Source organism: Solenopsis invicta, unplaced genomic scaffold (genome assembly GCF_016802725.1).
Source record: "Solenopsis invicta isolate M01_SB unplaced genomic scaffold, UNIL_Sinv_3.0 scaffold_38, whole genome shotgun sequence".
Taxonomy (NCBI): domain Eukaryota; kingdom Metazoa; phylum Arthropoda; class Insecta; order Hymenoptera; family Formicidae; genus Solenopsis; species Solenopsis invicta.
Genome location: NW_024105284.1, coordinates 115,623 through 130,521, shown reverse-complemented (window position 1 = coordinate 130,521; position 14,899 = coordinate 115,623). Strand labels below are relative to the sequence as shown.

Below are 14,899 nucleotides of genomic sequence, written 5' to 3'. Positions count from 1 at the left end.
CAATCCTTAATGTCACCTCCGAATCGCCTCAATTCGATCTTCGGCAATTTAAGCGCGCGTATACTTTCCTGTGTTGCAATCGTAGGATGTGTCCGCAGCACTGGTACCGACGTTCCCGCCTCTCGAGTATCTTGCTGTTCCGTCAGCTGGGTTAACTCAAGTTTCGCTTGATGATATTTTGCCGCGTACTCATCCGCATGTTCTATCTCTTTGCAGATGTTTTCTTCCGATTCTCCAGTTTGAATCATCAAGTTTCGCAGCTTCTGGCTCAACTCATTGAGCTCGCTCGCTTTATCTCGAACGAGCGCGAACTGTACCTGAAGTGAGGTTAGGTCCGACGACCCTCTCTCTTTCTCCGCTCGAAAGGAAGTATATGCCCTTGTAAAGGCTGCTCTTGTTACTTTCTGTATTAACTTCACTTGATCCATTGTTAAACACTTCCTTGAATTTCTGCTTAAATGAAATGACCAGCAACTCTAATCACTGTCCTGTCACGGTCGCCACGATGTTGCGGTCGGGATATTCGGATTACAAGAAAGAAAATGTCCCTCGAGTTTACAACGAAAATGAATGACTTTATTACTATCAAGCAGAGTTCAAACAGTATTACAAAAGTCGCGGAGATAACTCTTTACAATCACACGCGGTCTCAGTCTTGGGCGGGGGAGAGCCATACACGTTCTGTCTCCTCGACTCGCGGTAGCCACCAACCGGTGAAGTAGGGTACGCGCGCATACAACGCCCATGCTCTTGGGCGCGTATTCAACAACTAGTCCCAATGGAAAATAATTTAGACGATATAGCGTTAAATATGTACGAAAAAGAGCAAGAATGTGTATTGAAGTAGAAAAAGCACACTTGGAACATTTATTGTAACCGTAATGAATCAAACAATTAATTAATTTACACTAAATTGATACATAAACGCCGAAACGTTTATTTTAGTTGTGCATTTTAGGATGTTTAAGATTTTTTTAAACAAGGTGGAAGGAGGAGAAAGAGAGAGAGAGAGAGAGCAAGTGAGCGCGTGCGCGCGTAATGTGCGTGTGCGTGGCTGCGCGCGCGCGCGTGTGTGTATGTGTGTACAGCCATTTCGCTCCGCATCGTTGTTCTCCCGCCGCGTAATTTGTCAGCTCCGCTTCGCCCGCGCGCCCGTTTATTGTCCGTCTCTGTTTTTCTTGTATAGACGGGAGGTGATACGTTAACTTTAACATCGTATGACATCTAACAGAAGGCTCAAATCAAAAAATGACTCAGGATTTTTTGACTTGGATTTATGTCTTCTAGCCTATGATATACTTCAGGTGCGATAGTTTTGTTACACCCTGTATATTAACAATTATAACAATAATTAAAAATGCTAATTGTAAGATAGACGCATGGTCGACTAACTACAACAAAACGCTGCCTGCGGTGGGTTGCACATCTTTGTTGCCAAATTAATCATGTTCATCGTATTCGTAAAAATTAAAGGAAACTGAAACAGAATATATCTCGTAGACATGCAATAAGAATTTTGATGATTTTGAATGCGATTATGTAATTTTTAATTATAAAGTAGACTTACAAAAGTGAAGTGTAAGTAATACTGTTGCCAATTGGAAATCAAGCAACACACTGACAAGTAAACCTACGGAAGTGTTAATCACCGATTTTGATGAAACTTTGCATATGTGTAGAACTTTGAAAAATATTTAACACTTTTTTTTTTACAATGGTTCACTCTAAAAGGTGAAAACTTTCTTTTAAAGGTAAGGAATAGATTTAACATCCTAGGTGTAATAAGTTGAAAATTTTAAAAAGTAAAAGGTGTTACGAGGTTTTTGTGGTCGCTGAAGCTAAATCTTATGTCAAAAGTATGAAATTCAAAATGTCCAATCTAATATGGCGTCCAGATACTTATTTCGTATAATATGAAATTTTAAAAAGTAAAATGGGTTAAAAGATTTTTGGGCTCGCTGAAAATAAATCTTATATCAAAAGTATGAAATTCAAAATGACCAATCCGATATGGCGTTCAGATACATTAAAATTTGTATTATTTTTTGTCAAAATGAGTAAAGAGGACAAGGGGACTCAGTGTAAAAAAGTACCCCGAAAGGTGAGAGGCAAGGGGACTCATTGTAAAAAAAGCATCCCGAAAGGTAAGGACTTTGTAAGCAATACTTTTTGTGCAAAAATTATTAATTTTAACATGTATAGCTGCTATATTGAAACCGCCATTTTGAATTTTATATCTTTAACACCATATTTAAAATTATCGACTCAAAAATTGGAAATTTTAATTTTGTGATGATAAGAATATTTACTCATTTTGACAAAAAATAATAAAAATTTTAATGTATCTGGACGCCATATTGGATCGGCCATTTTGAATTTCATACTTTTGACATGAGATTTAGTTTCAGCGACCCCAAAAACCTCCTAACACATTTTACTTTTTAAAATTTTCAACTTATTACACTTAATATGTTAAATCTATCCCTTACCTTTAAAGGGTAGTTTTCACTTTTTAGATGGACTATTGCCAATAAAAAAATACGTGTCAAATATTTTTCAAAGTTTTACACATATGAAAAGTTTCATTAAAATTAGTGATTAACACCTCTGTAAGTTTACTTGTGAGTCTGTTATAACGTACTGTTGTACCTACATGTAGAAAAGAAATGAAAATACTAGCTTTCAGAGAATAATTTGTAGTACAATGGGTGAAAGAGAGCATGTGTTTAAAGTTTGAAAGCTTGTTTTTGCTTTTGAATATGTATTATCTTTGAAATAAATTTCTTGTTTAAGAATTATTCATTGTCTAATATTGCTACCTTATTTCAATTGAATTTATACTGCATATCAACCTTGTGTTTTGTGATACAGAGTGTTGATCAGTATTTTTGTCATTTCTATGTTCACTTATTCTCATTTTTAGCTGTCTATCTGTTTGTTTCACATAAGACGTATCGCAGACCCTGCAGTTAATCCCATGTACAACATTCGAATATGATTCTTTTAGACGTTTATCTTTTTGCACTTTGATTTTACTAACAATAAGCTTATTTAAGCCTGTATAAGCCAAACGTACTATAGAATTCTTGAAAAAATTTTTTTAAATCTATCTGATGAATTATTAATGTATAGAATTGTAAAAAATCTGGTTTGTTCTTTATTTTGTTGCTCTTACGAGTTATCATTTAAACAGTTAACCTATACAAATCTACTGTGTAGTCTCTTTTTAATATTTGTGAAAATGATCTCTAGTGTATATCCGTTTATTAAAATGTTATTTTGTCAAAATATTTTTCATGAAAACTGGGGTTTGAAAGAATAAGAGCTTTACCAATTAAATCTATTACTGTTCTCTCCTATTTTTTTGCAAATATAGGTGATAAGAAAGAAAATTTTAAAGAAGCACGTCTCTTTGCGGAGCGAAAAACTTCTGATTGTGTACTTTTGGCAAAAAAATATTTCTTAATGATAAGCATTATCCAAGGCTTGATTAGTTTTTATCAGTTTCAATTGAGAAGTGTCATCTTCGACATTGTTACGTGTAAACATGCCACTACGGATTTGGCAAACCATTGATGACTCAATTGTTCTTGCTTTGTGGACTGATGATGGCTAGATTTTTTTAAGATTCCATTGTCAATACGTTGGGGATGAAAGTGTCGAAATGTTTGTTCACTTTTATTAAGATGATTAAATATTTATAATAACATTAATAATTGTGATTGCGCACCTATATCCGCGCTGACTCTCATTGTCAGTAGCCTTTATTTTTAATTTTTGATATTAGACGTATATGAGATCGTTTTTTAATTATGTTCGTATGGTTACGAAAATTTATTTTTTTTTCTCCCGACTCCATCGAAAACTGAAGTCTGGGATGAATTGAAAATATCTAATAATTTATTTATTTGGTTCAAGTGTATTGCAAGTATTATATTATCATCCATAGGGACGCCGAAGGTTTGTGAATATTATCTGTTATTAAACTGTAAAAATGTGGAATTAAGAACTAACTTAATCGCATGCATAAATTTATTCGGGATTACAGTCTTTTTTGGATGAAATGCCATCTCTTGTTTAGACTCTCAATAACTAAATCATGTACATTTGTGAACAAAGAGACTACGTCTAATGAATGTGGTGATTCATTAGGTATTTCTAAATCTGATAACTCAACACTTTAACGAAGTAAAAAGTGTTTTTAATATAACTATTTAATATAACTATTTGGAAGAGGTAAACTAGTGTGAATTTTTTTATGTAGAAAGATAGCTAGATTATGTAGAGGAGTGGAAGAAGTAATGATACGTAGTGGATTGTCTTACCTATATATTTTTAATAAACCATATGCAAGTAGTAATATAGGATTGGAGGTATTGAGCTTGTTGTAGATAACGGTGATAATTAAGTCTGCTTGTTTCCATTTCTTTTAACATAATTTTTAAATTCAAAATTATTTTGTTAACCGGATTACGTTTTAGACAAGGTATTATTATTGGATAGTAATTGTTCCATTTTGTTATTTTGTTAATTAATGTAATCACTACTATTGTGCTTGCATTGACATGAATAAAAAGAAATTTTAGATTATTTGTTATGAATTATTTAATTATACGTAAGTATTTCTATGTGTAAGTAAGAATATCTTGTTGTTTAATTTATTCCTATATTTGTTAATACTTGCCAACAATGGAAACACTTTATTTCTAAACCTGTACGGATCTTCAACTCTCAGTCAGTAAATATTGTTTTTGACGTGTTTTACAAATTTGATTGTTGTAGTTTTGATATTGTTGGGAGGGAGAAAGAATCCCTCACGAAATTGCAACAAATCTTGTATCTCAATAGGAATATTAATATTAGAAAGATTTTAATAAACCATTTATTTTTTATATCAAAAATATTTGATATAAAAAATAAATGAACTAGGACTTTAATTAAAAAAGTGAACCCTTAATTAAACACACAGATCCTGTAAAATACGGAAACACATTTTTGGGTCTGAGAGACTTTTCCAACTTTGAGAAGCTATAACTTTGATTACAATCAATATTTTTCAACAATTTTTTTTTTCTTATGAAAGTTCAGAATCTCAGGAGTGTGACTGCACAATTAGCATTGCGGAAAAATAATTTATTGTGAAGTTATAAAGGAAAATCCATTAAGCAAAAATGAGAAAATGGTCAAAAATTTACTTTTCCTTTAAAAAATTATATCTTTGTAACAAAAAACTTTTAAGGACTTTCAAATACGGTGTTTTAAAGTTAAAGAGTTACACTTTCAAAATAAAATTTGGCAAAGTCATTCCTTTTAAAAAGTATACTTATGTAACATGGAGAATATGAGATATTTTTGGGCATCTAAAAATCCACTTAAAAAAAAAATCATATTTTTGAAACAAAAAACTTTTAAGAACTTTACAATACGGCGTTTTAAAGCTAAAAATTTATACTTTCAAAACAAATTATATAATTGTCATTTTTATTAAAAAATGTACTTATGTAACAAGGCGAGTATGAAGTATTTTTAATTAAATTGTATCTAAAATTGAAAATTGATGTGTTTTATGATATATTTCGGAAAAACTCCCTTTTCTAGAGCATTCTATAGTATTCCAATTTTAGGCAGAGTATATGCGAGTAACATCCGCAAATCGACCTGTTCAAACGTATTTTGTTCAGTTTTTTATGTAAAATACTCACAAAAAATGTTTCACTTACACACTATATGGCGCATTGACTCTAACAAACCTTTGCTGCTGTGCCGTTTGAAGTCTAGTTGACCAAAAGTTGATCAACCATATCAATCGAAAGAGGAGATTTCAAACTTTTTTTACGTCTTAGTCCGAACCTCCTATCTCATTCCATCTTAGCCCAGTAAGCGTTCGAAACTTTATATGGGGTCTCTCAGACCCACTTACATGTTTAAGGGTTAAATTGATCTTGATTCAAAACCACAAATTGTATGCAATAAATTAAGTAAGATAAGCTGAGACGATTATAGTTAGATCTTCGTGTTGTAATATTTATACCCGATAAAAATTCTTCTATGATTGTTTTGGTCTATTTATTTAATTTTTTAATTTTGGTTACTTCTGCTAATTCTGACTAGAAATATTAGACAAAGAAAAATTTTTAAGCAAGATACTTAGAAATCAGCAACAGATGGTACATATTTATTTAAAAGCAAAAACAGTCTCTCAACTTTTAAACCGACACTGCTCTTTTTGAACTATTTTACTCCGAAATATTTTCCAAATGATAGTTTCTATTTCTTTTCTGCATGTACAACAGTACGACCGTCTCAGTGTGTTGTATGATTTTCAACCGTCAACAGTATTGCTTGCACTTTTTTTTGTTTGCCGAAGAAGAAGGAAATCTTCACAAAGCCTTCATCCACTGACGAAACTGCCCCGGTCAACCGGGGCTAATCAGAGAGCAATTTTTTTTGCTTACAGCCGTCCGAACAAACCCGACAAAGCAGACATTGTCTGATCAGGAGGGGAAGACGTCTTGGGTCTCATACACCAAAGTGTGAAGGATTCGATGCGAGTACATTGCTATAGATTCCACTACACGCATCGTCTTCTACTCCCTAAAAATTTTCTTAAGTATATCCTAACACAGCATTTGGCCGTCCTCTGGAATCAGCAATACGTTATTACTTTAGGGGGTAATCAATTCCTTTATGTTAGCTCTCGTTACAACGGATTTCAATTCAACTAGACTAAATCTTTTTCGTATAATTCGCAAATTACATCATTTTGGTTTCCTATTCTTATAAGGATGAATCTACTTTCTAATAGACTCAGGAACATCCATATTTATTCAATCAACTCGAATCTTCTCTTCAAGCGCCAGATGCCATTGGACTCTTTGACGCTGTATAACACATAAGTGTGTTAGCTGCACACATACAGTGCATATATCTAAGGCCAACTTGCCCGGTCACACTCAGCTCTGCATTCTATCCGCTTATACTATTGCTGATAATTTAATTACATTAACAGGGTGTTTCTTAAAAAGCATTTACCAATTATATAGTGTTATTCCTTGCTAAATACTGAGTCATGAATTTTTTTTATAATATTTAATAAAGCAGCAATTATTGAATAAAGTTAATCTAATCAGCGCTGTTCTTTAAACAAACTACTTCGATAAACCGCGTGCCTGGTAGTGCACGTGAGCGCTCGCCGCTATGTTGCTAGTTGCCTCTGCAACTTCATTATATGTCTGTTTAAAAGACAGCGCTGACTGGATTAGCTTTACTTAATAATTACTGTTTTATTAAGCATTATAGAAAAAAATGGTTTAGGACTTTTTGACTTAGTTTTTAGCAAGGAATAACACTATATAATTGGTGGGCGCTTTTTAAGAAATACCCTATATACCTATAAATTAATTTATACTTTTCAGTAGTTTAATTAACTAATGAATAGAAATGATAATGATTATAATAAAAATATAGAACGTAAAAAAATGATTTGCTACTTATGCTTACGACGATGTCTGCGACCATGATGTATTTCTCCCTGTTTAACGCGTTCAGCTCATTCCTTTTTTTTTATTACGACCTTGCAATAATGTTAAAAATACTCCATTTTTCTTCATCCATGATTTCCTTTTCTAAAACTAGGTCAAGGTCTAGCTCTGCCCCAAACAGTTGTTCTTTAACATCTTGTCATGATTCGCATTCTACCAGAGTATGATATGCCGTATCAATGTCCCGATTACAATGGAAACACACCGCCATTTCTGCGCTTCTTATTCTATTTAAATAGTAATTGAACACCCCGTGTCCCGTCATCATTTGCGTGATCCTAAATGTTATTATACACCTTCTGTCTCTAGATAATCAAACCTCTAATATTGGAGCTAATCTCTTTCACACTTTCTTACCTGGGTAATCTAGGGGGGGGGGGGGTGATTAACTCCTTGTCTTACTCAGCCACCGATAGCTCTCTCTCCCGGAACTGAATTATCCGTTTATTCTTTACTTATAGTTGCACTTTGTTTTTCACGGCTGTATTTATTTTTTGGTAGACTCGCGCGTATGCTTTAGCAAGTATATTAACCCTTAAACACACCGATTCTGTAAAATACGGAAACACATTTTTGGGTTTGGGAGACTTTTTCAACTTTGAGAAGCTATAACTTTGATTACAATCAATATTTTTCTACAATTTTTTTTTTTTAAATAAAAGTTTAGAAACTTAGGGGTGTGACTGCACAATTGGCATTGCCGAAAAATAATTTATTGTGAAATTATAAAGGAAAAACCATTAAGCAAAAATGAAAAATGTCAAAAATTCACTTTTCCTTCAAAAAATCATATCTTTGCAACAAAAAACTTATAAGGACTTTCAAATACGGCGTTTTAAAGCTAAAGAGTCACATTTTCAAAATAAAATTTGATAAAGTCATTCCTTTTAAAAAGTATAATTATGTAACATGAAGAATATGAGGTATTTTTGGGCAAAAATAGTCTATCTAAAAATCCACTTTAAAAAAAAAATCATATTTTTGCAACAAAAAACTTTGAAGAACTTTATAATACAGCGTTTTAAAGCTAAAGATTCATCTTTTTAAAAAAAATTATATTATTGTCATATCATTTCTATTAAAAAATGTACTTATGTAACAAGGCGAATATGAGGTATTTTTGATTAAATCGTGTCTAAAATTGAAAATTGATGTGTTTCATGATATATTTCGGAAAAAACTTCTTTTTCTACAGCATTTTATAATATTCCAATTTTAGACAGAGTATATGCGAGTAACATCCGCGAACCGACTTGTTCAAACGCATTTTGTTCAGCTTTTTTGTAAAATTCAAAAAGGTTTCACTCACACACTATATGGGTCGCATTGACTTTAACACAACTTTGCTGACGTGCCGTTTGAATTCTAGTTGACCAAAAAAGTTGATCAACTATATCAATCTAAAGAAGAGATTTCAAACTTTTTTTATGTCTTGATCTGAACCTCTTATCTCATTTCGTCTTTATACAGAAAGCGTTCGAAACTTCATATGGAGTCTTTCAGACCCACTTACGTGTTTAAGGGTTGAATGGCTGCCGCATCATATGACAATAGTAAGCCGCTATGACCCTTAAAGCCACTTTTTTTTGCACACGTTGGAGCTTCTTAAGTACTCGTCTATTATATGCAATTGCATCCGCCCAGATGGGAGCACCGTACAGCAGGACGGAATGCATCACGTTGGAATAGAGCCTTCTACGTTGCTCTCATGGCCCTCTCAGATTTGGCATTAGACGAGATAAAGCTATCGCCATTTTCTCAGTTTTTGGAATGATCTTGTCAAAGTGATTCACAAAATTCCACTTCCTGTCTATTACCAAGATATTTAATGTTAGCTTTTACTTTGATCAAAGTCCCTTTCACCACTATCAGCGCATTGATAAGTGTCCGATTTCTACATCTTGTAAATGTCATGGCTTTAATCTTGACGGGGGTCATACTAAGGCTAAGGTCTCGAATTTTTTGACACAGCATTGCTAAAACAACATTAGATCTAGCCACCGTATTCTCTTTTTGCTCATCAATTGTAACCAGTAATGTGTCAGCCGCATAGCATATTACAGTGCATCTTTCAGGAAGCTCCACTTCTACCGTGTTGAATGTGACATTCTAGAACACAAAGACCAACATTGATTTTTGTAGTATTCTACACTTTCCGGCGCACTAATCGTGCTTCGCAATTTACAAATACCAGGTCGCGTTCCTTAAAGTAACTATTTACTGACGCTTTTAAATAATCAGGGACATCTTTTTTCCATAAAGCCTCTTTAACTATATTCCACGGTAGCGAGTTGAAGGCGTTGCTGATGTTCAAATCTACAATAACAGCAGCACCTTTATCTCTAATTGCCTCTTGGACAAGGTCTTCCTTGTCTGTTTGATGGCATTTATCGTAGACCTGCCTTGCCGAAAACCAAACTGCAACACAGAGATTTCTTCAAATTTGTCCAACTAATTAATCAAACACCTGGCTACAATCTGCTTTAATAGCTTGCCGATCCCGGACAACAGATCTGTCTGTACGATGAAGGGAGATCCTTAGATTTGACATCTTTTTTAATCAATACCAAACGCGCTACCTTTCAAGAAGCCGACAAATGACCTTCCATCAAACATCTATTGAATGCACTGAGATGAGGCAGAAACAACTTAGCTGTTTAATTACTTTGCCCGATATCCCATTTGGGCCTGGCGTTTTATTATTACCAACCTTTTTAAATGGCCATTGCGACTTTTTCTTCAAAGACTTTGTTCTCTTCGTCTCAGTTTATTAACTGTTTTTTGTCTTCCAAATGTGTCGGAAAAAGCCCGTCAATGATGTTATTTAGCTTGTGCCTGGGAAGTGTCTCACATATGGCCGATCCAGAGCCGCGCATTCTCTTTGTGATCGGTCTGTATGTTTTCCTTAGGGGTCTACATATAGGGAGTTAAGTTGTTCATCCCAGGCTTTGGTTTTGGCTCTAAAGATGGCCACTTTAGTTCTCTTCTAGCTTGTTTTAACCTTAGACCCAGCTGCCGTGATACTTTCAGATAACTTCTTTTTTTGGCTCTCATGGTACGTCTTCTACATTTATTACATTTACTTCAAAATTAAGCGACATCATTATTCTACCAGTACATCGGTTGGCGGAATTACGATTTACAGCATGCTATGGCAGTATCCATCACCTTTACGTAAGATCTTTCAAACCACTTAGCCCATTCCGCGGCAGGACTATCTGGATCAGCCATCCTCCAACCACGTTCCATAAGTTTATTAGCGTCTATAATTTTAATATTTTGTTGTGGGAATACGAAGTTTATCAATTTAAATTTTCTCGTTTGCGAGTCTAGACTTTATATCAGTGTAAACATATTGATGGTCTAATCGCGAGTACACCTTACGATGTACAAACCAATTTTCTACCTGGCCAACCACGCCACAATTTGCTCAAGAAATATACACGACGGACGATCCTTGCGGGTGAAGACACTTGGGTTCCAATCTCCTGTTCAATAGGATTAACTTAAGGTTTACCACCTATTCTAGCATAGGTTTGCCACGCTGATTGGTCGCTACATCTCATCCATATACCCTAGCATTAAAGTCATCCACTATAAGTAAAGATTCCATGCTATATTTTTTAACGATTAATTACTAATACGTACAGAAATTGATCAAACTGTGCCAAATATCTTCTTGGGGAGTAATAACAGCTAACAACAAGAGCGTTCCACTTTACAGCTATAATTCCCTCTCCGGACTTTAACAGTAAACATGATTGCAGAAAGTTTGTTCTTTGCCAGCTAATGGCCACAACTCTATCCGAGGATGTGTATCACCTAGTGTCCTCTGGCACTGAATGCGGTTCTGATATTGCAGCTAAACTCGCATTATATTCTCCGATTCTTTCAACCAAGAGATCTTAAGCCGTTTTGCTATGATTCAAATTTATTTGAATTATAAAAGCTATTTTTATTTTCTAGTGTCCTGATCTTGGAAACGCCCGCGTTTCCATGCTAACCTTCATGATTTCTTTGCTGAGCGCATCCGCCGTATCATCGAAGGTTTTTTTGTCATTTGGGTAGTTTTCATCAGGTTGTTTGTCTTTTCCTGCAATCTCCGATATAGTCTTCAAAATGGGATCGTGTAGTAGCTTTAGAGTCTTCTCTGGAACATCATTACTTGCCATTCTTACCTGGGTCTCTACCTGAACCCTTCTCTGCCTCAATCCAGATCACGACCGCCTCTCATTGCCTCAGCAAAGATCAGCCGCCAATGCCGATTTAGGAGGCGATTTAAAAATTTGGTCGTCGTTCCTTTTATTAATTGGGGCTCTTATTTTGGATGGCTCCATGCCAGATCTTGAACTGGGTGGCGTCCCTGTAGACGAAGTGATTATCCCTCCTTGGCGGAACCAGAGCACAGCCCTCCTGGCCTAAAGTCCGAATTTAATCTTGTCCGTACGCATATTGGGCAGAACTGCTTCAATTGGCAGCTCGAGACGCGGTGACCGCTACTACCACAGTTAAAACAATTACTGCTTTTGTCTTCTGTACTTGGACAGCGCTCTTGAGTATGACTAATTGTCATGAATCTGAAACATTACAATGCTCTTGGACTTAAATATTCTAACTTTGCTATTGACCAATCTATTCGCAATCTGCCTCTCGGCTATTTTAACCGTGCTCGAAAGTGGGCATCTAGCTTAGACTGAAAACAGCCTATTTTTCGTAGATCTAATTGGGCCAATTTGGACCTCCGACACTGGTACCTGGCCCGTTTTTGCCAATTCCGAAGCTATGTCATGACATAATCGAGTCATCAAAATTACCGATATCATTAGCTCCCCCTTTCCTACACGGGCGCGATATTTGCACACTTTTGTTCTTAAAAGTAAGTTTAAGCTGCTTCACTAAGGCATTTGCTTTGTCAGACATATCCGCACATATTTGTTGGTTCACCTTCTTTCTGCCTTCTGTTTCGCATGACCCGTCGGGCATCAACTATTCCATTCATCATTTTACCAGCCCTGTCATGTCGAGGATACTTACACTTTTATAAGTCTACTCATAATTAAAAATTACATAGTCGCATTTAGAATCATCACGTGAAATTTTTATTGCATATTAACGAGATATATTTTGTTTCAGTTTCCTTTAATTTTTACGAGTACGATAAGCATGACTGACTTGACGATGAAGATGTGCAACCTATCGCAGACAGCCCTTTGTAGTCGTTATTGTTAGTCGACCATGGGCGCGTTCTACTTAACGTTCGCAACGCTCATGGAATCATGTTATCTTTGTTGTTTGCCAAATATTAAATAAGGACAAATAATACTCGCAATTGTTACGAGCATTAAGTGGAATGCGCCTCATGTGTCTGTCTTATAATTAATGTTTGTAATTATTGTTATAATTGTTAATGTATATCTCTAACATTATACTGAAAATGGTCCATAGAACCGAAATGTTTAAATTGATAATTTTTATTAAATAATAAAATTATATTTTACACGCGAACACGTGTGTCGACTCTTTATTGGGATTACTTTTATACATTTGATTTAATTCTCTGAGCCCCTAATACTGTTAACTTATATATTAATATAACTAATACTACTTATTAATACAATATTTCTATAATATTAACAAAAAAATTATATTCTCAAAATAATATTTTTGGAATATTATTTTAATATTATTTTTAATAATATTTATATAATTTTTTAAAAATATTGTATGTTTATGGAAACGTAATGATCGATAAAATGTGTAATTTTCTTAGTAAGGAATAACAAATAATAAGTTTTATTTATGAATTGAAACTACGAGGTCTGTAAGTAAAGTAATGAGACTGATTTTTTTTAACAATGTATTTCTGTTCAAATTACAAGTGTAACAATGCATGCATATTACATGCATTATTCCCCGCGAACATCAGCCGGAAGCCGCTGTTTGGCTTTAACAGAAGGCGCGCTCGCGCTTATCTAAACGCTTCCACAACGATAACACCGCTAATGGCCGAAGGTGGTTGTGGTTAGCACGAGACAGATCTGCGCGATAGTAGGTTGCGCGATAGTAGGTTGCGCGCACGCGCATTACCAATTAGTCACAAGAAGAAATTCCCGTGAAACCGCGTCTGTACTAGCGGTCGGTGGAGAGATAGAAAATCTCGAAATAAAATCTCGAGATAAAACGAGATCGCACGAGAACAGCCGAGCGTGCGAGCCAGGGGGTATACTCGTAAATGCTTCCGCTCGCACACTCGGCATCTATTTATCAATCCTGATCCCGACCCGAAACTCCTCTTCGGTAATAAGTAGCGGTAAAAGTTTTTTGCCGCTAGCCGAGGTACTCGACAAACCGAAATTGTCGAGAAAGCACATTTCTCTTTCTCGCAGTCACCTTTGAGACCAAGGCGGTAAAGGTTCTTTGCCGCTGCCGAGGTACTCGGCAGTTCCGGCGTTTCCGACGAAATCCGGCGACTCCACGCTGGCCAGATACAAAATCAATCGGCTACTAACAATAAGCCAATCGCGCCGCGAAGATAATTAACTTGACTAGCGTACCGGGATAGCCCGCATATTCGGCGCCGTACCCCGCGCTCCGCCAAATGTAAATACAACCGCGTCCAGAAACTCAGCAGCCGCGGCTGCCAGGCTATTGTTTTCCGGTACCCCGAAAAGACGATGCCGGTTCTAAGAATAACGGGATTTTCCGCGGTCTCGCGGGCAAGGCTACCTGTAAATAATTTGTAAATAGCACACTGTATTTTTTTCCGATATCATTCACTTTTTTGTCTGAAATATTAAATTATATCAAATTATATTCTTTATTCTGTGAGATTTGCACAACCGCGTGCGTATATACTCTCCGTCTTTTTCATTCTTATTTTCATGTAAAAGCGCCGAGAGAATATTGCTCCGGCTCACAAACTTGTAATTGTACTGTTTAGAAGCTTTACTCTTAAGAATAAATGTTATGTTTTTGTTCAACCTAATTTGAAACCATGCATAGATTTTTTTTTTCTCCCGCCTCGAACCTATTTCATTAATCTGGCCGCGAACTAAATTCCGCGCATTAACGAATATCGGTTGTTTCACAAGTCTTGTTTATCTTTTTCAAAATAGTTCTTTTAGAAGGCTATCGCTACAGACGTCATTTCTACTTTTTATAACAGTGCTGGAACACGTTGAGTGAATAGCTTTCAGATTGTTGCTTATGGTCTTTTCAATATTTTCCACCGTCTCCCAATAACGTCCTTTGGGACACTCCTTTAATTCAATACGGCATTTCCTTTTGGCCATAGAAGAAAGTCACACGGACTCAAATCAAGGGAGTAGTACCGCGGGGGACCGCGGCATCAGAGGAAT

General features: G+C 35.5%; 1 protein-coding gene across 3 annotated transcripts in view; it reads left to right on the top strand.

The window, feature by feature from the left end:
- The window catches only part of LOC105197967 (WD repeat-containing protein 81), a 190,097-nt gene that overhangs the window by 73,122 nt on the left and 102,076 nt on the right, over nucleotides 1–14,899 (top strand). The gene's annotated exons all lie outside the window — the stretch shown is intronic.